The sequence below is a fragment of the Alosa pseudoharengus genome, unplaced genomic scaffold (genome assembly GCF_046254945.1).
Source record: "Alosa pseudoharengus isolate Yale_2024_CS ecotype anadromous, Long Island Sound unplaced genomic scaffold, YU_APseudo_1.1 YU_APseudo_1.1_scf_7, whole genome shotgun sequence".
NCBI lineage: Eukaryota > Metazoa > Chordata > Actinopteri > Clupeiformes > Clupeidae > Alosa > Alosa pseudoharengus.
The window spans coordinates 9482773-9504312 of record NW_027468859.1 but is presented as its reverse complement, the minus strand read 5'-3'; the positions used below and the strand labels follow the sequence as shown (position 1 = coordinate 9504312).

At 38.4% G+C, this 21540-nt stretch overlaps 1 long non-coding RNA gene and 1 other non-coding gene across 3 annotated transcripts; one reads left to right on the top strand and one right to left on the bottom strand.

The window, feature by feature from the left end:
* The first annotated feature begins 5216 nt into the window (after positions 1-5216).
* trnal-cag (transfer RNA leucine (anticodon CAG)) lies at positions 5217-5299 on the top strand. Its single transcript has one exon. It is a non-coding gene; the product is annotated as a tRNA-Leu (tRNA).
* Positions 5300-16994: 11695 nt separating this feature from the next.
* On the bottom strand, positions 16995-17536 carry LOC143110453 (uncharacterized). 2 transcript variants are annotated; one of them, XR_012984160.1, is made up of 3 exons: positions 17501-17536; positions 17233-17316; positions 16995-17056 (listed from the first exon to the last, which is right to left on the bottom strand). It is a non-coding gene; the product is annotated as an uncharacterized LOC143110453 (long non-coding RNA). The 2 variants fall into 2 exon arrangements; XR_012984159.1 differs by lacking the exon at positions 17501-17536 and adding an exon at positions 17406-17426.
* Positions 17537-21540: the final 4004 nt, after the last annotated feature.

Here is a 21540-nt window from a genome sequence, read left to right as displayed (position 1 = left end):
CAGACATTTTGGAGGGATGTTGTTGATGTCTGCATCTGTAAGGAATCCTTTCCTGGTTCAGCGCTCGATCTCGTTTCCCCCCTTGTTTCAAGACTGCGCATCGACTGGGGACAGGTGGAAATGACTCATAGTATCCCTCGCAGTCCGGGATGATGACACGAGAGCATCTTGACAGGTGCAAAAACAGGATGCTTGCTCAAGGAAGATGACGAACATCACATATGTCACAGTGCTTGGTGCGGGAATGCAATAGCATAATCAAATAGATGGGGATCAATGGAGGAAAACAAGAAAATCTCAATGAATCACTGATTCTTTGGAAACATGCGAAACAAGGGTTTATTGTAACCTGTATTATCTATATTGAGAATGAATTCCAATATTGCGGCAGAATAAATTCAATATTGTTGGTTTAAAATTGTCTCCTTAAAAATACCTTATTAATACCTGATTTTTTAATGCATGACACATAATTTGCTGCTATCTTAAAGAAAGATAAAGCAACTTAAGTGACACACAGCCATATCCGTACACATACGCACAGCCTCTGCTATTGTGAAGGACCCCACCCACCACTCACACAGCCTGTTTTCCCCTTTACCATCAGGCAGTTCTGCACCATCAGGACCCGCATCACAAGGCTTTGCAATCAGGGCCCTAAACTTCCTGCCTCCCTACCAGTACGCCTGCTCCCCATTGGGACTTTAGTGCACAAATTACTGCACCTTAACACTGACACTTTAATGAACATTATCCGCACTACTTACTGCTGGGGTCCCCAACCTTTTTTGGCAGGTGACCCTATTTTGATGTCACAAAATGTTGGCAACCCCAATCATTCACGTGTAGCGAGAGAGAACGCAACTCATGTCTGATAACATCCAGACAAGAGCGGTACTTTGATTTTTGCCAAATGGCCTTGCACGTCTGGTTGTTTAACTACTTTGTTTTGAACATTGATCAAGTATAATTCTATCAGTCAAACATCTCATGCGGGCTGTCTAAGATTATTTTTATTTAGCTAGATTGTAATGAAGTATCTGTTACTTTTTAATTTAGTTTATGTATAATTTTATGTAATGAACTGGTCAATTGTAAGATACGTCAGCCGACCCCGTTTGGATTTCCAGCGACCCCATATGGGGTCCCGACCCCAAGGTTGGGAAATGATGACTTACTGTCTCACAGTCTTCTGGCGACTGCCAAATTCTTACGTCATGACTGTGAGTACATGTTGTTATTTGCTTGTCTGTTTGAACCACTAATGCTGAATGTGTGTTTTATGCACTTTGGTCCGTATGCAACATATTTCATTCAGCTCTCTGTATATGGAAGAACGAGAGATAACAGGAGAGATGTTAAATTCCTAGAGCTATATAGGGGATTTCACATAATGGCCAATCAACGACCAAGCCTCAAAAACTGTTCCTTGTATTGCATCATGAGCCATCACTGCGCCTATTACATTCTACTGTTGTTGTTAGCCTTAAGCCTAGCTCAGTCATTATGCTATACCACATCATCCTTCATTGGAAGTGCAATGAGCTGCAATGAGCATAATAAACTGCATTTAGAATGCCAAATCCATATTTCTAGATATTTTGGTAAAAGTAACTTAAAAGTAATACAATAGTAGTGTAATGCCTTACAATTCAGAGACAGTAATATTATAATCTAACGAATTACTTTGAAATGACAGTAATAAGTAATACATAATACATTACGATTTTGAAGTAACTTGCCCAACACTGGTGGTATGGGCGCTATAGCCAGCTGCGCCACACGCCCACCCAAAAAAAATACAATTCAACATCAATTTAAAAAATAACTTTTGACTTTTTAAAAAAAAACCTTGATTGATTTAATATGTAACTGTATAGTTGTTAGTTTCTGTTTTCCATCTTTTTCCTCTAATAAAATCCATATTTGTCAGCCCAGGGACCAAATCCGAGGCGACTAGTGGGGCAGTTAAACACAAAAATTCATCACTTTGTGATAAAAGCATCAAATTTGGTAGAAAAACACACAAAGGGGTTCTGGCAGGCCCGGATCCAGTTCTTAGTAATAGGAGGGCCACAAAGAGTTTTTGGGAAGCTGCTATCAGAGAAAACTCTATTTTAGAAAAGTATACTAAAGAGAATTTTTAGAAAATCACTTACCACGGGTAATTACTGTATGGTGTTTTTGGCTGAAGAGTTGAATAAATGGCTTGGCTGATTTTGAGTTAAATGAAGGTTTGGAACTAATATGGTACTTTTAGTGTTACCCCTATAAACTTTTCCAGCAGCGATACTGTTAGCTGCAGACAGTTCGTAACCCAGCTAGATAGGGGGTTCAGGGCCATGTTCCCCTGTTAGAACATTTATAACCCCTTAAGTTATGACTTCTGGCCGATTTTGTGGAAAGAAATGGACAAATTGAGACTTACAAATATGACCTAACCATCAACAGATTCAGGGCACCTGCTGTGAAAAAACAAACCAATTACAAAGTATGATTATTGCAGCACATACCTTGAACAGGTCACATAAAACCTTAGTATTATATTAGAAAGGATTATGTTTCCTATAATGGTAAAATAACATAACTGTTTTCCCTTAATCTTTAGGATTAGTTTTATTGATCTACTTATCAGCCTACATATGAAAAATAGAACCATAAACCCCTAAAAGACTGTTGTTTGAAATATGTTTTGAAAAGATTTACAGTTTTGTATAACAATTTGGTGCATTTCACAAATCAATAATGTTTGCACAATCAACAGTTGTGCATTTCTCACAATAATTCATGCAAACTGCACTTGTCACAGTACACAGAAGGAGGACTAGGAGATACAGTCTTTGGCTGGGTCCTTGATACAGCATTGACGAGGCCAGACAAACCTAGCATTCATGGGCTTCGTAAAAACCTTTCTCCGAGTGAAAACATCATTCCGCGTCATTCACGTCACGTAATGTGTGAGTCAGAGGTCGGAAACTGGGGCTAGATTTTGCTAACAGAGTTGCCCAGTTAGGGGCTCGTCATCACTTTTGTCGTCACGTTGTAGTTGGTTTGTAGTCCATGTGGCCTTTCATGTCCAACAGTTTTAATGTGAACTTGGGAATTTGCCCTTTTTATCACTTGAAAAGCTGCATATCTTTCTTTCACGAGCATCTTACACTATATTTTAAGCAAATACAGTTGTTTGTTTAGGATTAGTGAGTGTATGTTTTAACCTTTGTTGTGGCATCCGTGTTTGTCACACATTCGATGGCAAAGCACTTGAACACTTGCTGTCGGAAAAACAAAGTAGCCATGGGGGCGGTCCTTGTCATTCCGAGGTGCTCTGAATGCACCAAAAGTGTGTGTGTGGAGATAGGCCTGATATAGTGCAGCTGATCAGCTGATTGATCAGCTGCAGGTGTAAGGCTTCAGTAGGCAGGGGAGAGAGAATGAGTGACAGGAGTGTGAGTCTGATGAGTGGGTGTGGCTGGTGCAGAGTGAGGTGCTGCTGAAGAACCTGGCAAAGCTGTGACAGCACTAGTAGCAAAAGTGCATCTTGCTCAAAATGCTATGCCTCAAAAGCAAGTATTTACAGTATATGAATGGAATTTAAACTGTCAGTGCAATCAAAATGACAAGTCCTTACACCATTGTTTATCAACAATATAGTCAAACTGTGTCATGTTGTCAACATGACAGTTTACTCTGAAAATATTTTCTAATGAATAATGTGCAAGGTAGCACTATTTTGTTTGTGGCTTATTCAGTCCTACAGTATGTAGACAATTCAGCATGGAACTATATAGTGCATTTAGACCGACATGACGTTAGCAATCGTAAATGTACTTCCAAACAGTAGACATTTGTACAACAAAGCCAAATGATAAAATACTTTGAAATATCTCCCTATATAAAGAATTGCTATGCTATAATAGCCTGTCACTCACCGATGTCCAAAATTATCACTTATAATTATCAATTATACTTACACTATACTATACTTATACTTATATACTTGTCACAAAATTATCACTTGAGAGCCATGTTCAGCAAGGTACAAACAGGTTTTGTTCTTTGAAGGGACTTCCAGGGAATTCACCGTCATAACTACCACCTCCCTCACATTACACACACATTTAGAGTTAGCCTTGGGTGTTGCCAATTCTGAAGAAATAAAAACAATTTCAATAACAACAATTGTCTATTGTTTTAATTCAATGGTAATACCAAATGGTTGTTTATCATCTATGTTATAGGCCTATATTATTTAACGTTTAACCTATATGTGTATGATCTAATTTGCCCTGTAAAGGGAAACCTGATACAACCCTCCAAACCATATATTTTCTGAGAACTTTGACAAGATTTGGGTAAGATTCTTGAAAGACTGCAGTCTTTTAGCTAATGCCCCCCACTCAAGCTTTACTCAAAAGACTAGTCTTTTAAAACTCTTCCCCATATCTTGTGAAAATGGTATGATGTAAGGAGGCCTTTAATTTGGGTAAAGTGTGTGACTGATACTTGCTCGTTACAACGGATTTTTACGAAGGTTCTTGATCTCAGCTACTTTGTGATCAGAGAAGAAAACCTCTTTGTTAATCACTTCCCTTGCAATTTAAGAGAAATTTAGTAGCGGCCCCCCACACAATTTAGGAGAACTAGTGTTAACTGCTTTATGAATGGTAAGTCCCCGTTTTAAGTTTATAAAGATAAAAACATGAAATGTTTTGGAGGTATTTACGTTCTGAACTTAAAATGTCCCCGAATTGTCCCTTGAAATGTGTAGGCTACTATTTTTTCCGTCCAGTTCAAAGGCAGGCTCGAACCTAGAACTTGCCGTAATGTGTCATTGATGCACGTGACGCGTTTCAGAAAGGGCAGGCTCGAACCTAGAACTTGCATGCGCTTCAAAGCACCTATAGCATACAGAAAAGTCTGTCAAAATAACAGAAGTAGGCTAACTTACTTCTACACTCTTTGACGGAGTCTAGGCTGGCTGGCAGATGTCTCATAGTGATAGTAAGCATTAGCCTACCACTACGCTGCATTACAAGCATCAAAAACGGAACGACATCGCAAACATCGACTCGTTCGTACTATGATTCGAACGTAGTTTACTATTACTATGTACTTAAAATAATATGTAAAATCGTATTTTCCACACACGGAATCAAAACGGAAACAACACTTTACCATTTCCGTTTTAAATTACGTCATGCATTTCAGTTCCTTATGTCAGGATGGCCGAGCGGTCTAAGGCGCTGCGTTCAGGTCGCAGTCTCCCCTGGAGGCGTGGGTTCGAATCCCACTTCTGACAATAACTTTTCACATCCGTTATTTTGAGGAATCTTAGGTCTACAACTGTGTGCGCATATTGCCTTAGCTCCTACCCCGATTATTGTCATATATTTGCCTGGCTAAAAGCTAATAAATACAAGGGGTAGGCCTACTGGTGCACACATGGTAGGATATAACATAGGACGGTCAATAAAGTAGGCCTAATCAAACTCTTTCAAGTATGCAATCTACCTTTAGCAAGCAAAATACAGTCTACTGAATGTCAAGTGCTACGGAGGTTCATGTTACGTTCTCCCTATATCTAGGATGTTGTCTTAGTTATAGATAGCTACAATTGTTGTCTTTGTGGCTAATTGAAAGGATAGGATACATTTTTTTGAATATGAGGACATAGTCACCCGCCTCCTCCAAACTAGCCCATTATTCACACGCACATGCATAGTTAGAGACCGTGCCATAGGAACCATGCTTTATGATAAACACTATCAAGCACAGATGAAGTATTCACACAATATTCACTGTTTAAAAATCATACGGTTATGTGATAGCCTACTTCGTATTGAAATCATTTACACAAACCAACCCAAGGAAACGACTAGCATTTGGCAGTCATATAACGTTAGCTAGCAAACAGGCCTACATAGCTAACTGTTAGTTGACACTGGCTGAACAATCTTCAAAACAAATATCCAAAATTACAGGGCAAAGGAAAAACAGAGAAACAAAAGTGTCTTACAGTTCATCCCATTACGCAGTAGTGCCATCTCCATTTCAAGGCAGCAGTTGATGAAGTTGGACATTTCAAAAGTGTGTGTCAATGTGCAGCGCGAGTGTTGTTCAACTGGTAAGAGTCACTTGGAGGTCATGGTGTATCCCACATTTTTCTTCAGCTGTCGAAGCTTACAATCTGAAATAATGCAGACAGGAATGAAAAATTGTATAGCAATGCCTGTAATAAAGATCACACGTGAACTGAAAAAGTTCTAAAAAACTAAAAGGGAAACAAGTAAATTATGGCAAGGAAATATAGGCCTAAGTGAAGGTCTTTTGGTAATCTGTTTTGTTAAAATATGCAGTGGTGAGTTTTCAGTAATGAGACATTAGTGCTTCCAAAACTCATGTGGATCTAGCCTACTGTTGAATAGGCTGTAAAACATATGTCATGTTTTCTCACAGAGAGCACACTAGTGACATAGCCTACTGACTGTGAAGCGAACAGTAAAGGCATGAGGAAGGTGAGCAGCAGAACCTACTGTAAGGCAGGCCTGTGAAGCCTGTGTCCTCCCCACTGATGCTCTGCATGAAGGATGGTAAAGCTCCGCAGTTCACAAGTTCTAGCTATCATTGTAAGTATAAATTAATAAGGAAATTTAAAATTGGTATTGAAGTTCTTTATACTTTGGAACTGAGTTTGTTTTTGCAGGATTGCTTGAATTGGGCTACACTAGGGATAGGCAGTATTTATGATAATGTATTTAAAATACATATTTCAAATACAAAATAGTAGGCTATTTTGTAATTTGCATTTTATCGGGTTGAAGAAAATGGCTGCACATTTTGTGTCAACTACTTTATAGGTGTGTATTTTTGTAGTTTAAAAATACTGCCAAATATTTTTGGTAAAAAAAAATGGAGGCACGGAGGCCTAAAACAATAATTTGGTGATGTGATGACATCATGAAAGTGCAAAACAATGAATGTAGCCTCTTATTAGTGCTGAGTAATTTGCCCAGACTTCTTGTGATCAGAATATTGAGATTCAGGAAGATGATGCAGTGCAAGATGAGTACCGTCATGTGTAGGTTGCTCACACAATACACTCTCTCACAACTCTCTGCTGGCCCCCGATTGGCCTGCCCTTGACGACGACGCTGCCCACACCTGCCTGTTAGAGTTTGAGCAATGTTGCTGACCAATGTTCCTGAGTATTGTTGATCTGGCATGTTCCCTTTGTTTTATTTCTTGAGAACTTGAGATAGTCATCAGTATGATCATCCAACACATGGAACCGGTTAGATGGTTGCTCTGCAACATAGCTCAAAAAGTTGCATGTGTCACCTAAATCAATATCAATCATTATACAACATTATACAGATCCATTTAAACTATTTATACATTTCTGATTGGGCAAGAGGCATTTCATGACTCATCACGAGTGGCGATCCCCGGATAGAACTGGGTTGCTTTAAGCCCACATTCTGTGGCTTTCAATAGGTTCAGTGTTTAGTTTGTATCGCTTGACAAGTTCAGTTGGCTGAGATGTAACAGGCAGGTCAGCAGAATTGATCTGTTGACTGTTTGCAGATTTATGGCATGTCTTGTAGGCAGAGAAAAGCTGTTGCTCTCAAACACTGTGAACTTAATTAACAAGGTCAATGTACTGAAGAAGTAATAGATTAAACAGAAAGATAAAGAAGGTTTGCAAAGTGATTTCACGCTCCCTTTAAAGATTATTTTTAGTATTTTGAAAAAACAAAAATACAGTATTTTATTTTGACATTGCTGTATTTAGTTTATATTAAAATAAATGTTGATGTTTCTTAGCACATCCCTGAGCTACACACCTTGTTTACTGATAACTCCATTATTATAATTTTCTCAAATAACTTTTGTTTCAAGCTACTTTAAAAACAGTTATACACTCAATGCATGGATTGGTTATTGTACTGAATGGGTTTGTTACAATGCCTTCTCTGATCTAGAATTTTTTTTTGCTGAGACATGTTAAAAACTGACAGATCCAGGGCATGCAGGGATCTGGATGTCACATCTCATAGCTAATCCAGGGCACCCCATAAACTTGGTAGAGGCAATTAAAGACTACTGGTAATAGGATTTGTGAGTCTGCAAAGACTGTTCTTGCATTACCCGTCTGGTTTACAGGGACAATCACACCAAGAAGATCCTGACTTGCAAATTTAAATTCCTTTTCTGCCTATTCTTGCCCCCCTTTTGTTATGGTGCTTCTCTTACACGCTCATCTGCAGTGTAAAGCAAATCTTGTCAAACATGCAGATGTGCTTGTATTGATTCTGTTTGTTGTTGAAGGCACAGCTTTTGCGCACAATAGGAAAATTATAAATTCCATGGATGTGATAGAGCTACATGGATTTGGATCAGAATGTAAAAATAGCACACCTATGCCAGCTTTAAGTTCTTACAACAGCGGAGCCTTATCTTGTGCAGGCCAACATGCATTGTACATCACCATAAAGCCAAGGATTAAAGTTCTCCGTCGTACGACGGATTTTCAATATCATCCGGCTGCGGACACAAATAGGCGTTCCCGTGCTGGTGACCAAAACGCCCCCTTCTTCGTCACTATCAACAACATCCGGCTCCCTTCGCCTACTTCTTCGCCTCCTGACATTTGGGTTATAGCATTCGCTAGATAGTTAACCTTTCTGAAGAAGTTGTTTTAGAATAACACTTAGAACACAAAGAGTAGTAGAACTAGGACATGTAGCGTAGAACTAGCGTTAGCGACAATACAGAACGTTAGTCCTATTAGCCTTCAGTATACGTTTACATTTGATCTACGTGTAGGATCTAAGCACAAGCAGACGTCAGCTAGCATCAAGATGCTTGTTTAGGTGTAATTTCCTGATCACAGTAGCCTAAACTACGATAATTTCAGGGAGGCTCCATGGTAGCCAAATCTAATGAGAATGTTGGGGCTGTGTAGTTACTGTATCTCTGGAGAGAGCATGGGACTTTGCACCGTTCTAATCCAGATACCATAGGCTACACTCCCCTCCACATTAAATGTTCTCAATAAAGATACAAATAAAAATAATTGTTCTCAAACTATTTACTTTTAATATATTCACAGTATGGTCAGTTGTACATGGTAAGAACAGTAGTGTTGTTTTTGTACTTTTGAACAGGCAAGAACAGTATTGAAAAAACTCTTTTATATAAAGCTATAAAATAAAGCTATTTATTAAGAAACAGCAGTTCACTTAATGCTTTGAGCCAGAGAGCTGGCCGATAGCATCAGGGGTCAGTAAAGAATATTGAATTAATGTATTTCAGTGCATTGTGCCCAATTCACAAATTCACAGTTACTTGCAAAGATTCAAAAATAAAAACATAATTAAATAATAATAATAATAATAACTAGAGAATGTAATTCCAGGGAATTACAAGTGCATGAAAATGCAAAAATGGCTTCTGAATGAAATATTGCTGAATATTGTCTAAAATATAATCTAAGTAAAAAGATGGAGGTCAGATAGAGAAAAAAGCTGGTGGGGAGTCATAGTTGAAGACAACTGACAGTTGGAATGACCGAACAGTTAAATAGTTGAGTAGTTTAAATAGTTACATTATTTTAGAGCAAATTATTGTATTGAAGACATATTTTGAAGTTGAAGTTGAGGACAGAGGAAACCGTTGGCGGGTGTTGTAGTTTATGACGACTGACAGTTGACAGAATGACAGAATGGCTGAACAGTTAAATAGTTGGATAGTGAAAATGGTTAGGTTATTTAATAGAGAATTATTGTAGTGAGTGCTTTTATTTTGAAACAGTTGTGGGCAGAGGAAACAGTTGGCGGGAGTCATAGTTGATGACAACTGACAGTTTGAAAGGCTGAACAGTTAAATAGTTGGATAGTTAAAATGGTTAACATTTTTAATATATAATTATTGTAGTGATGACTTTTATTTTGAAACAGTTGTGGGCAGAGGAAACAGTTGGCAGGAGTCATAGTTGATGACAACTGACAGTTTGAAAGGCTGAACAGTTAAATAGTTGGATAGTTCAAATGGTTAAATAATTTAAAATGGAATTATTGTAGTGAGGAGTTTTATTTTGAAACAGTTGTGGGCAGAGGAAACAGTTGACGGGAGTCAAAGTTGATGACAACTGACTGTTGCTAGAGTAGTTATGGTGGTTGCTATGTTGGTTGCTAGGTTAATGATGTTGGTTGCTAGGTTTTAACTGTGAATGTGGTTGCTAGGCTGTTGCTAGGGTACTTGAAGTCATTGCTAGGTTGTTGCTAGGGTATCCATGGTGGCTACTATCAGAAATAAAGGAGTTACTACAGTGGTTTGCTAGTATAATCATCTTGGTTGCTATGGAAACTGACATAGATGCTTAATTTCAATGGTTGCTAAATTGGTTGCTAGGTAGGTGGTGGTTTAATATAGTAGGCTAGATGCATAGTTGATGATAACTGACAGTTGGAATAGTTGAAAAGTTAAATAGTTGGATAGTTTAAATGGTTAAATTATTATGACCGCCGCTAGCGAAGCTAACGAAGCGGTCATATAGGGATTGTCAAAGTTTTTTTTTTTTTTTCCTCCCGTCATCTACTTCCTGAAATATTGGTCAACGATACCCGGGGCACCGAAACACCGGGGCACATGAAATTTGGTGGGTATGTAGCCCCACTAGACTTTTACGGAAAAATTTCGTTTGGTCCCCGGGGGCCACTCCCCCTCCGCGCTGGGCCCCCCGAAACCCAAAAAATGCAGTTTTTCCTAAATAACTACCTGAACCGTGGCACCGAGGATGAAGACATTTTTATGTTGGTCTCAAGGGCCCACATGAACCTAGCCCATAATCACTCATTTGTGATTTGCACCCCCCCGGTAAAAAATGAAAATGCAATATCATTCTGCTTTAATCGCCCCTCTCTTCAGTAAAGACGTTCAGAACTGCACCAAATTTTATGTGTATGATTAACCTGACATTCTCTGGGGATATGCCAAGTTTCGTAGAATTTCATCCATGGGGGGGTCTAAAAAATTAAGTTATGTGTACATTTAGTGACTGTACACTCATTGGCCTGTAGATGGTGGTGCACACATATACACATGCACACACACACACAGGCACCCACATACTATCGGTATTAGAACGGCCGATACATAATTACAAATTCAGTAGGATTAAAAGAAAGCCAAAATAAATATTCATCATTATCATGGCTGCATTTCCAGTATTGGCGATAAGTAGTCGTTTGTCCACTAGATGGCGCATCGTTGCAGTGAGACGTAATTTTGTTGGAAGTTAATCTAAAGTGGGTTGGAAAGACACTAAGCTTCCTACAAGGACAAGACTGTAGGCTACAGTAGTTTACCGCAGAGAACGTCTAAGGGTAGGATGATTTCTGCATGACATGTAATTCCCATTTCCTCTTGAAGCCGAAATAAATCTGAGAATGTTTATCGGACATGCTTGTTTTTTACTGCAGGTAGGCTACGTTAATCCTATCAATAGCAGAACGTAGGTAAAATAATGGCCAATTTGATTATTGATGTATTTGTAGAAAACCATAAATGCGTTTATAGGCTACCAAGCAAATCGATAACAGCACTAATTGTATCTTTCAACTGTCATCTCATTTGCTTATGACCATAACCTAGGCTACTAACAGGAGCTAAGTGAGTTAGCCACAACACGTTCGCTACGTGAGGTTTTTTTAATGGAAAATATATAGGCTACCTGAAAGATAACCTGTCTATGATGCACCCTAAACACCGGGCTGGGACATTTCAGCTCAAGGTCTCAAAAAGCATCTGAGTCAACGTTCATTCCCAAACACCCATATAGGCTACTTCAATCCTCTATTTTCAAAGGTGATTCAAGTAGCCTAAGGAAGAGCATGGCTCAAAGTAAAGTAACTGAAACTACATAAATTCGTCAAAGTGAATAATTTGTGTCAACTCGCCGCAATGTAGATTTATTAACGCACCCGTGATGATCTACATCTCAATTTAAACCAGATGTTTTAGAGCGCATGTTGAGATGTAATCAGGGCAGGGCTGTACCTACACATATTTGTTGCACGTGCTACAAAAATCTTTCTTTGCGATGGATGATTTAGTGTAACGTTACACCGGTCAGATACAGTTTTGCCTATGGCTATTCCGTGAGACTGAGGCGCTTTTTGTTTGTTCGAAGTGCGTGTTTAGGGTGTGAGAGGGGAGTCGATGTGCTTGGATTCCAGCTTGGTAGTTGTAGTCTGTGCGATTAAAAAACACGTGTGTGTGAAGTATCTAAACAATGATAACGCTTTCATTATGGCTGCTTTAGCCACAGACCTTGAGCTACTGTTCAGTGGGTTGGGTTCCATTTAGAAGTGTCCACTTCATTCGCCCTTTCCGTGATTCACAGCTACGTGAAATGTATTACTACTGATATGCAAAACTATTAACTTTTCGCCAAGAGGTGGCAGCTTGATACTGTAAGGTGTAAGCCATTGGTTCCAAAGGAGATTTTATTTGGGTCGCCAGCATAGCCTAGTGACAATTTGTGTTGTGTAATAGGCCTAGCATAGGGCCTACCTTATATAGCTTATAGTTTGTTAACAGTCACGGTTTTGTCATAACTCCCTCTATGCATTTTTGCATTTAGAATAGCTCTAAAACCGGGGGGCGAACACGTCACAGGGGGGCGCCAGTGCGTGGATATCTCAATCGCAAAATTAAACAATATTTCTATCGGGCGCCTACCATGGACTAGGCTGGGTGAAAATCAAAAGATTGCGTCAAAAGATTGAGCTTAACCATGGACCTCATGGTTGCAAAATGCAAGGGAACATGAATCAGCATATTATTTGCACAAACAGTAACGGACAGTAGCTCTTCAACTTTGCCCGTTAAAATGTGTATGAACAGTCTCGCAACGCATTTCATGAAGGCCCTTTTGGACATGTCAGTTATTTGCACCACTGGGTAAAACGGCATTTTGTTTTAGACTACTGGTATTTAATTTGTGCATTGACAATAAAGCTGAATATCATTTGAACTAGATGACTAAACTTATGCATAGGCTATGTAGAAGAAGAAACATTCACAAAAATCCATGACATGACCTCTCTTCTTGATCGCTGTTGAAAACTGCATGGAACTGACAGGGATTGTTTTGTTTAATAATAAATAAATAAATACATTATGCTGCTACCTTCTGCTTTTCCCAAATACAATGTAGCCTACAGGTCTACCTTTCATCAGTCCAGTTGCAATGGATGGACTGTGATGAACTGCCCTACTTGTGATTGTTTAGAGATTTTAAAGGTTTTATTAACAATGCTACAGATTTTTTGGCCCAGAAACAAATCTATTCACCTTTGCAGCGCCAGTAGGCTACTTTGTGTGCGGAATTCCAAACAAGCATACACAAAAGTTTCAAGAGTGGGGGGTGGAAGATGGAGGCAAATTCATTAATATGATTTATTTTCGCGGAATGGATGTGCAGGACTGAGCGGTGGTCATATTTTGTACCACTATGCGGTACATCTAGTTTAATAGGGAATTATTGTAGTGGAGACTTTTATTTTGAAACAGCTGTGGGCAGAGGAAACAGTTTAACAGGATCTGTAGTCTTAAGAGAGCCAGATTGTATGCTTAAAGCCTGAGACAGACAGTTGCTGGAGGTGGCCGGAACCATATGGCTCTGGCCGGAACACTTGGCATAGGATTCTAAGTGCGCTATTGTGATGCCATAATCGCCAATGTTAAGTCTATGGGGAAATTTTTAATAGTTTTTAATTAATAGTTCAAAAAGTATAAAAGTTACAAATATGAAAAATACATTCCACACCTGTCCTAAGTAAGACCTACGTAACACAGTTTGAATGAAGTTTCTACATTAAACGGTTGAAGCCGCATTAAACGCGGAAAAATCGTTAGAAGAAGAAGAAGAAGAAGAAATCGGATAACAGCAGATTGCATTTTCATGCACTCTAATAAAAACACTCTTACACTAGGAGCTTATTCACCTGTAGGCTAACAAGCCCCATAGGCATATAACTGATTTGCCAAATAGGCTGTGAAACCCCAAAAACCTTTTCTGCCAAAGCATCATTAATGTAAATGGAGGGGTGGAAGGGCTTTGCAAGTGTTTTGAAAGATTTAGATATATAGATAGATACTTTATTGATTCAAGGTCTCAGTAGCATACAGACACCACACACAACATGCACTAACAACAAAAAAAGTAATAAAAGTATATAATATAAAAAACACAACTAAGCAATAAGGACAGTAGAAGATAAATTGTATACTAAAATACAAACTAGAAAACGCAATTCCAGGGAATTACCAGTTCATGAAAACATATGGTGTGAAATATATTTTTAAAACAGATGATGTGCTAATTGGCAACCAACATAATGAGGTTTAATATAGTTGGAATGATTGAACTAGGTAGATGAGGTTTAATATAGTTGGAATGACTGAACAGTTAAATAGGTGGATAGTTTAAAAGGTTAAATTATTTGCTAGGTAGATGAGGTTTAATGTAATTGGAATGACTGAACTAGGTAGATGATATTTAATATAGTTGGAATGACTGAACTAGGTAGATGAGGTTTAATATAGTTGGAATGACTGAACTAGGTAGATGAGGTTTAATATAGTTGGAATGACTGAACAGTTAAATAGGTGGATAGTTTAAAAGGTTTAATTATTTACTAGGTAGATGAGGTTTAATATAGTTGGAATGACTGAACTAGGTAGATGAGGTTTAATATAGTTGGAATGACTGAACAGTTAAAAAGGTGGATAGTTTAAATGGTTAAATGATTTGCTAGGTAAATGAGGTTTAATATAATTGGAATTACTGAACAGTTAGATAGGTGGATAGTTTAAATGGTTAAATTATGTTGTGGACAGAGGAAACAGTTGAACAAGATGTGTAGTCTTATTAAGAAAAGGAGACTGTATGCTTAAAGACTGAGAAACTGTCAGTTGATGCAGGTGGCAGGAACACCTGGCCTAGGATTCTAATTTCTTAAGTGCTCTATTATGATGTCATCAGCCCATGTTAAGTCTATGGGGAAATGTTCAATAGTTTTTAATTAATAGTTTAAAAAGTATAAAAGTTACAAAGATGAAATGTACAAAGCACCCATCTCCTAAGTAAGACTGCGTTAGAATATGACTAGAAAAGCATTTCCTAAAGGAAATACAGTGCATGAAAATGCAAAAATATGATGTAAAATATCATACAGAGTAAAAACAAAATATATTGGTTGCTAAGTAGATGAGGTTTAATATAGTTGGAATGACTGAACAGTTAAATAGGTGGATAGTTTAAATGGTTAAATTATTTAGGTAGATAGTTGACGATAACTGACAGTTGGAATGGCTCTAATGTTTGCTAGCAGTTATGTTAACTATGTTAACAAAGATAATAATGTTAACCAAGTTACTATGCTAACTAGCATGCTAACAATGTTAAAATGCTAACTATGCTAACCATGTGACTTAGCTAACTTAGCTAATCATTTTTAGCAGTTTTGTTAAAAATGCTAACTAGCATGCTAACATGCTAACTATGTTACTTAGCTAACTTAGCTAATAATTTTTAGCAGTTTTGCTAAAAATGCTAACTATCATGCTAGCATGCTAACTATGCTAACCATGTTACTTAGCTAACTTAGCTAATCATTTTTATCAGTTTTGCTAAAAATGCTAACTAGCATGTTAGTATGCTAGCATGCTAACTATGTTAACCATGTTACTTAGCTAACTTAGCTAATCATTTTTAGCAGTTTTGCTAAAAATGCTAACAATGTTAGCAATGCTAACATGTTAACTATGCTAACCATGCTAAGTCATAGTTGATGACAAGTAACAGTTACAATGGCTGAACAGTTAAAAAGTTCAGTAGTTTAAAGGGTTAAATTGTTTAACAGTGAAATATTGTAGTGAGGACTTTTATTTTGAAACAGTTTTTGGCAGAGGAAGCAGTTGAACAGGATGTGTAGTCTTAATAGGGCCAGTTTGTATGCTTAAAGCCTGAGACTAGCAGTTGATGCAGGTGGCCCGAACACCTGCCACAGGATTCTAATTGCTTAACGGCTCTATTGTGATGTCATCAGCCCATGTTAAGTCTATGGGGAAATTTTCAGTAGTATTTAATTAATAGTTTAAAAAGTATAAAAGTTACAAAGCTGAAAAATACATAGCCCACATGTCCTAAGTAAGACCTACGTAACATAGTTTGAATGAAGTTTCTACGTTAAACGGTTGAAGCTGCATTAACTGCGTTAGAAGAAGAAGAAGAATCAGAAGAAAAAGCCTTGGAAGAACAGTACAGTGCATTTTCATGCACTGTAATAATAAGAAGATGACTAGGAAGAACAGTACAGTGCATTTTCATGCACTGTAATTATACTGAATAACACTAAATCTAAAACAAGTCTAAAACAGTATCCATAGTGTGCTTAGGGGTGATTAAGCATGAGGCGCTTGCAATGACTGAGGCAGGGACTGAGCCTGTGATTCTCTGTGCATAGTAAGGTAAGGTGCTCTGTGAGAGTGAGTGTCATGGTGATGGTGCAAATTAGTAAGTCCAACAGTTCAAGAATAAAGTCTAGAGACCAGCATAAAATAAATATGGACATATAAGAGAGAAGACAAGGTAATATAAAAAAGACTATAGAAAAACTATATCAGTGCAAGAATGGGTTGACGTAATAGGGTTACAGCCGTTATACGAGTATTGATTATAAAGCATTAAGTATTAAGTAAAGGTATAAGTGTGGCCACAATCCGGCTGTGGGGTGGAGGGAGGGGTTATGCATATGTGCTAATATAGCATGCAAACAGTGAAGCAGTAAGACAGTGGTAAAAAGTGGCTAGTGGACAGACAGTACAGCAAGATTTTGATACTCTGTTATAAACACCTAGCATAGACATATCAAGACACAGTGTTTCTCCAATAATTTGTTGTAACACTTCTGGGGGGAAGATTAGCCTGTCACTTGATGTGCTTGATGGAGAGTGTGAGAATGGTCCGACAGCTTGTCCTGTAAGACTAGAGAGAGAGAGAGAAAGAGAGAGAGAGAGAGAAAGAAAGAAGAGAAGAGAATAGATACCATAGATTAGATACCATATTCATTAGCACCAAATACAAATAAATGGCCAAGTTTGTTTTTGTTTCATTTGTACCCAAGTTAGAAAATGGCAAAGTACAGAGACAGTATGTAATACCTTTCACTGCTTGCTGTCTGGAAGGTGGTGCTGAACTGGGCCGATGGAGACGATGGGAGGGGTACGCCAGCTTGTCCTGCAGGGCTAGAGAGAAAGAGAGAGGTTTTTTTTAACCATCTTCATAAGCAACAAATTAAACTAAATGGCAAAGGACTTAATATAGTAAGTGATACCTTTCACTGCTTGCTTGAGAGGTTGGGAGGGGTCCGCCAGCTTGTCATACAGGGCTAGAGAGATTACAGAGAGATGAATAACAAACACTACTTACCCTCAATTATACCTGCCACCAAAACGTAGCTTCACATTGACCAATGTAATAGTGTGTCATTGCCATGCTAGCTAGCACGTTAACTCTTACCAACGAACTCTTACCAACGATGCTAACGAACACGAACATCCAAATTAACAATGTACTCTGGTCATTTCAGTCCATATACAGCGGGGAAAATAAGTTTTTTCAGTAAGTATAGTTCCAATGAGGCTATTTGCATGAAATTTTCACCAGACATTAGTATTAACTCAGATAATCCACCCATATAAAAAAATCCAAACATTAAAGTCCATAGGTCGAGTTATGTGCAATAACGTGGAATGACACAGGAAAAAAGTATTGAACACGCCTGCTGAAATTTCTTAAATACTTTGTGGAAAAGCCTTTATTCGTAATGACAGCTTCAAGGCATTTCCTGTATGATGAAACTAATCAGTCACAGTATTCTGGTGTGAGTTTGGCCCATTCTTTTAAACAGATAGTCCTTTAATATTGAAGATTTCAGGGGTCCCTCTTGTGAATCCTGATCTTTAGTTAACTTCCAAAACTGTTCAATTGAATTGAAGTCAGGGCCTTGATTTCCTTTCTCTGAAACCAATTGAGAGTTTCCTTTGCTGAATGGTTTGGATCATTGTCCTGCTGGAAGGTCTAGCCATGTCTCATCCTCATCATCCTGGTGGATGTAAAGATTCTCCCAGAACAAAATGACTCCATTCATCATTCCTTCAACTGTATGAAGTCTGCTAGTACCATGAGATGAAAAACAGCCCACACCATGATGCCACCACCTCCAAACCTCACTGTTGGTAGGGTATTTTTAGGGTGATGCACAGTGCCATTTCTCCTCCAAATATGGTGTGTAGTATGACATCCGAAAAGTTACATTTTTAACCAGAATACATTCTCTCAGTATTTCATAGGATTGTTCAAATCTTGTGTAGCAAACTTTCAAGGAGCTTCGACATGTTTTTCTTCAGCAATAGAATCATGCTGGATGAGCGTGCAAGAGGCCATGGCGGTGGAGTGCATTACCTATGATTTTCTCTGTAACAATTGTACCTGCTGCCTCCAAATGTTTCTGGAGCTTTCTCAGAGTGGTCCTTGGCTCTTGGGCTACTCTTCTGACTATCCTTCTGACTTCCTGGTCAGAAATCATGCAAGGAGATCCTGTGCATGGCCAGTTGATGATGTAGTGATGTTCCTTCCACTTGCAAATAATGGCTCCAATACTGCTTGCTGGATGATTCTGAAGTTTTGAAGTGCATCTGTAACCAGTTCCATTAATATGTTTGGCAACAATAAGGTTGCAAAGATCTTGGGAGAGCTCTTTGCTTCTACCCATCATGAAATGTTTCTTGTGTGACACCTTGCTAACAAAAAACCTTTTTATAGCCCACCAGTATGTACTAACCCAGCTTATATCAATTTGCACAGATAGGAGGGATAATTTCTCTAACTACTTATAGATTCCAGTTTGTTCCTTGCCATTCCTTGCGTTTCTGTACTGCTTTTTCTTAGCGTGTTCAATACTTTTTCCCTGTGCCATTCCACTTTTTTACTCATAACACTACTTTTAGACATTAATGTTTGGATTTTTATATATGTGTGGATTACCTAAGTTAATACTAATGTCCGGTGAAAATTTCATGCGAATAGCCTCACTGGAAGTATACTTATTGAAAAAAATGTTGACGTGTTCAATACTTATTTTCCCCGCTGTAAGTATTATCTGTGATTTCAGCTACACAGGAAAATACTTGGCAAAGTCTTCGCAGCAAAATCTAACGTCTAACTACGAACAGTTTTAAGTTATACGTTGCTCTCTTCTGGCTAGCTGCTAAATATGAACAAGGGGCAATTCCATGCAAAGGTCATCCTTACCATGGAAAAAAAAGTTGTGCATACGCAAATAGAACTGTTGTTAAAATCTTCATTTAGGTCTATATTTTATTGTTTGTAACTGATCTGATTGAATTTGATGGAGAATGACACTATTTTTACATCATAAATATGGTGTGCATCCATACAGAAACAACATATTTCACATGGTAATATTATACATATTTCAAAAGTGGATAAATGGACCCAATGTTCAAACAAATTGTGTCATTTGACAAATTCCAGATCGACAAGAGAATGGTAGAGTAATGTCTATGCTCAGCTTGCCTTTAAGAGCACAACTCCTTACATTTGTAAGGGTTTTGTTTTTAAGTCAGCAAGTTCCATGGCCATGTCACATCCATAACGTTTTATAGGAAAAGTTTATGCTACACATACAGTGTTGATGCAACAATGTCCATAGTGTCTGTGCAAAGCTGATTTATATCAATGTAAAGTGTGATGACCAAATTGTGCCCCTTTCTTACTTTTAAAACCTTTAATGGTGCGTTATGGATGTGACGTTATGGATGTTACATAATGTGAATTTACAAGACTGGGGACTTTATTATACCTCAAAGCCGATAAAACGTCTGTTCTGGTGGCATGTCAGTTTCAACGCATTTCAACTTAGTGTTTATAATTGACATTTCAAAGATTATTAGGTTGATCAAAACCACAGGGAGGCCTTGCCTAACCATTAGCAAAACAAACATAATATTAAAATACCTCCAGTGATTAGCCTAGCCATAGCCTATTTTTAAGTGGCCTAATAACGAAAATCTGAGCGATATCTTCCTGTAACTGTCATACTGTTGTTGTACAGTAACTGGGTTATCGTGTCAGCTGCTAGCTGGTGAAGATGGCTGACTTTGCAGCTGGAGTTAACATAGCAACCTTGTTCTGTTGCAGATCTGTTCAGCCTGCCGTTCACGTCTGCTTAACACAGTTTAATTTTAAATGTGACGCGATATGACAGCATTTGAAGTGTCAGGTCCTCTGTAGCTAATACCCACAGAGTAACATGAGTAAGGGCAGCAATAAACTAGATGTACCGCATAGCGGTACAAAATATGACCGCCTCTCAGTCCTGCATATTCTCTTCGCAAAAATAAATCACGCTTGTCAATTTGTCTCCATCTCCTACTCCTGCAACTCATGTGCATGCAAATGTGTGCATATGTGAGTTTGCTTTTGTTTATAAGAGTGTGTGTGTGTGTGTGTCTGTGTGTGTGTGTCTGTGTGTGTGCATGTGCGTATGCGTGCCTGTGTTTGTGTGTTTATGTGTGTGTGTGTGTGTGTGCGTGTGTGTTTGCATGCCCACATGCGTATGCGTGCCTGTGTGTGTGTGTTTATGTATCTGCATTCATGTGGGTGGGTGTTTGTGCATGTGTGTGTGTGTGTGTGTGTGTGTGTGTGTGTGTGTGCTTGCTTGCCTGTCTGTATGTGTTTATGTGTGTATGTGCTTGCCTGTCTGTATGTGTGCGACTGTGCGTGCGTGCGTGTGTGTGTGTGTGTGCATATGCGTGTGTGCACTTGTGCGTGCATGTACTTTATGTGTGCAAATCACAAATGAGTGGGTATGGGTTAGGTTCATGCAGGCTCTTGAGACTATACCATAAATATTTTGTCATCTTGGGTGCAACGGTTCAGGTAGGGCTAGTTATTTAGGGGAGTGGCCACCAAGTTTCATGTTCCCTGGTGTTTCAGTAACCCGGGAATCACTGACCAAAATTGATGACAGTAAAAAGAAAAAAATAAATGTATTTTTTATATTTTAAATGACTTGTCCTGATTCTTCCTGTGGATCTTAGTGGGCACTGAGGAAGCAATAATTTCATCGCTAGTTTTTCATGATTACTATTTCAATTGTTTCATATCAAAATTCACTACTTAACTATGTGTTTTATGTAGTTTGTCGAGGACTGGTTCAGACATGTCACATCCATAACGTAAAACCGTCACATCCATAACGCCAGTTTTTCCTACATAATGCATTACGAAAATGACGCATAGTTTCAAAAACACACTTTTTGTGATCATTCAAGTCTCCTTCATGGTACATATATCATAGTTTCGGCAGTTTCCTTCAAAATTCACAGTTTGTAGAAAACCTGTAATCTCTCACAAAAGTGTGTCCATTTCATGTCACATCCATA